Genomic DNA, 3872 nt, shown 5'->3' on the forward strand with positions numbered 1-3872 from the left:
CTCAAAAAATCACTCATAAAAACTCTCTCTTTTTACAAGAATAATATGAATAAGAGATAGAAAACCCTTTTATAATTTTGCTCAAACTCTCAATAATTTTTTTCACAGAAAATATAACTCAATGAAGTACAATACAATATTTGAAAATATTTCAATATCACATATTTTTCTTTTCTTCACTTCTTTACTACTTATTTTTCTCCAACCAAAAAACTCCTTATATATCATAAAATTATATCCGTTGGAGGAAGAGAAGAGATGCTCATATCCGTTGGAGGAGAGGTGCTCCTCATGCTGAATTCGATGCCTCTGACACATAGAGCAATGGGAAATTTTCCTTTTCAAATTTTGTAGGCGGAGGGTGGAAAAATATAGCCAAAAGTCGATTTCGATAAATAATTAGGAGTAAATTTTCAAACTTCTCATAGAAAAATCAAATGGTACACAGTGACTGCATAGTAACTTTTCTATTAAAATATTTTACCGCACAATAACTTTAAAATTAAAATTATGTATAGTAAAATCTCTTTAAATAATATTTATATCATATCTGAAAATATATACTCCTTTTACAATTTTTGTAGAGATTTTAAATACACTTTAGTAAAAAATGGCCCACCACCCATGTGGATACATTAATTTTATCAAAAGAAGATAACCAATCAATATCAAATTTGTTAAAAAATGAATAATGGACAATCGGATTTTTCAACACGTGAATAGTAAGTTTTCTAAAATATTTTTTGTAAAATCAGATGTACCATAGTAACTTCTATTTTAAAAATATTTATAACGAATATATCATACAACATATATTATAAACAGAAAATATTTTGTGTCAAAGAATATAAAATATGTATATTTAAAAATCACAAATTATCCCATCATATTTTAGACATCATCAAAATTAAACCACATGATTAACATATAGCCTACTTGCAAACACGTACCTAGAGATTCTCAGTGTGTTACTGCCCTATTTTCTATTTTGGAAAGAATGGTTTATTAATTGGGATATAAACATAGCATTGCATTGCATTGTTTAAAAGAAAAAATGCATGTTTTGATAATGACATTCATATGCATTCATCATATGACTTTGTTAAGTATCGTACAGATTATTAAATTTATCTCTATTGGGTTTTATCTCATCCTAAGTGAAAACCAACTTTTAGATACTGATGATACCTCCGCCAAAGGGTTAGCTTGGGAGGATCGTGGCGCCGAAAACTCATTTTATGCTGAATGTGACTCATTATGGGAAATTTATATGTCATCCATTTGATTTTTTTAATATATTTTTCAGTGTCCATAGCTTTTCATTTGTATAAAAGAAATACAACTGATTCAATTGTTACATTGAAAATCTTATACAAAAATTAATTTATAAAAGATATTCAAATTAATTGCAAGCATATATACCTAAACTATGGACCAATCAAAACCTCCATCGCCTATGATAGAGATAGACTCTCATTGAATCACAAAATGCTCTTGACATGAAATAAACGAGAACAGTTGTACACTGAGCAAAAGGCTTGGAAAGTGGTCAACAACAAGAGCAAAATAGATGCCAAAAATGTAAGACACTGCCATGAGCCAAACACGTAAAGCTTCATGAACTTTCCCGCCTTGACCTTCCACTTCCCGTTGTAATACTTGTTGGTGTCTTCAATCACTTTGTCTAAGAAGGGCACTTTAGTCAACCTAACAGACTTGTTCATCCCATTCCATAGGTTGGCCACCTCTTTATCACTCTTCAAACGGTTCAAAATAATCCCTTTTTCTCTAAGTAATCTCACATCCCCTTCGGTATCGATAATCCCATTCATCAATTCAGTGTAACGAGCAAAAACCAATGGCCCTAATGCATTGCATGCCTCATATGCTACTAGGTTTCTCAAGACCACTTCTGTATTTAGCTCTAGACTAACAGTAGGGAGATACAATGTAGCTGTTTTAACATCGAAACTAATGGAGCAGATGTTGTCATTACTACTGGGTATGAAAGATACACCGGCTTTCAAGAGTTCAGTAACAGAAGGGATTGAGATTTCCTCCACTAGTGGAGGTTTGTTAATGGTGTTGTTCAAAGAATTTTGATCTTCGGGGTTGTCTTCTTCTTGGTCCTTGGGGGAGAATAAGAATCCAATGGGTTTTTTCAAAAGTTTAAATCCAGGAAGCTCAGAGATGATATTCAAGGGCAACTTCGATATGACTTCTGCAGGTTTTGAAAATAATACCCTTTTGAGAAAAGGTATCGGCCCAGTGTTTAGATTCGAAAGGAGCTTCCAAACCTCATCGAGAAATTGTCTGACATTAACTGACTTCCCAAAGGATCTTTCGTTGCTGTCTTTAACTTCAGTTTGATCATCAACTTCAACAGTGTTAACATCGACTTGTTGTTCCCATTTTGGCACGATCACACGGTATAGAAGGTCTAGCAAGTGTGCACAATTCGTAACTTGATCAAAATTAGGCAATTGTTTGATCATCTTAAAGGGAGAAAGCTCTTTACAGAACCCCATTAACATGGAGAGCAACATTTGATCAGCCAAGTCCAATGACGAACATCGAAATTCCAACATCTTCCTTAGCAGAAATAGTGGGATTTGATTCTCAAGCATCACCATATCTCTAAGAATGGCATTAAGTGCTGATTTCCTCCTTTCAATATCAAGCAAATGTGACATACTCGATGAAACTCTTGTTAGCATGCACGCTTTACCTTCCTTGATAGTATAGATTTGAAGGAACTCAAGCAAGAATGATGCATCAACGGCCATCATCCAAGCCAAGGTTTCACCATTGATATCCAGGTACTTATGGTATGAAGCTCGAATCATCGCCTCGGACTTCATTAGTTTGGTCGACTAGGTGGTGAAACTTGATGTTTTGAAGCTGCTTTTGTGTTGTTTTAGCTGCAACAAGCTTGTATCTTTGCATCTCATACAACTCAGGACGCCAGTAATGGTAAGGGCCTAATGCTACTTCTTGTGGTATGTAACAATCCCGATCACAAACCATTAGGGTTTTGGGGACATTGAAGATGCTGACAGGGATTTCAGTGCCATCTTCGATCTCGTCGTCCAGGGTTCGACGAATTTGAATAACCCATTGATCCTCGTCAAAGTTCGAGTTTGAGACCATGTTGGGTTGAACATAAGACATGTATGCTTCTTTGGGTGGCTGTTCTTTTGGTTTGTAAAAGGTAGGACAAGGCAGTTGAGAGTGAAACATTCTAAAATGCGAGGCTCTCACTATTGCAGTCTGAGAAAAAACAGATATATGCAATTTTATGTATCATATGTGGTAGTTCTTTGGTTTGTTGGAGGGACGACAAGGGAGTTGAGAATAAATTTTTTAAAAGATGAAATGTTTGCTACTGCAGAGTTTGAAAAGAATAAGATGTGTACAATTGTATGTTTCTATAAAAGGGAAGTTAATGAAAACTTTAAAGAAATTTAATTGAGGATGAGGAGGTGAGGTAGTGAGTCTTTTATATATAACAGTAAAATGACGAACTTTCGTAGATCCTAAAGTGGTCTACACGGTATCTACGTAATTAATTAGAAATGCATTTCTCAGGTAAAGAAATTTAGGTTTGAACATGTTATATACATTCAAAAGTGTACGTCTCCCTTCATAATCACTTCTCTTCGGAGGCACAACACGCGGTATGTCATATTCACTAGTAGGTGACCCGTGTGATATACAAGAATTTATTTTTAAAAGAAAAAAATCATTTTGAATATTAATACTTTGTGTAGGAAATTTTAACAATTGAAAGTTAAATACAAATAGATTTGTTAATAATTGATAAAAAATTGTCACTGTGTTTGTGATTGTATGTAAAAGGCTCATAAAAATAA

At 34.0% G+C, this 3872-nt stretch overlaps 1 pseudogene; it reads right to left on the minus strand.

The window, feature by feature from the left end:
- Positions 1-1481: 1481 nt before the first annotated feature.
- LOC114263109 (putative UPF0481 protein At3g02645 pseudogene) lies at positions 1482-3410 on the minus strand (annotated as a pseudogene).
- Between the last annotated feature and the right edge of the window lie 462 nt (positions 3411-3872).

Source organism: Camellia sinensis, chromosome 4, assembly GCF_055761805.1.
Source record: "Camellia sinensis isolate YWXY chromosome 4, ASM5576180v1, whole genome shotgun sequence".
NCBI lineage: Eukaryota > Viridiplantae > Streptophyta > Magnoliopsida > Ericales > Theaceae > Camellia > Camellia sinensis.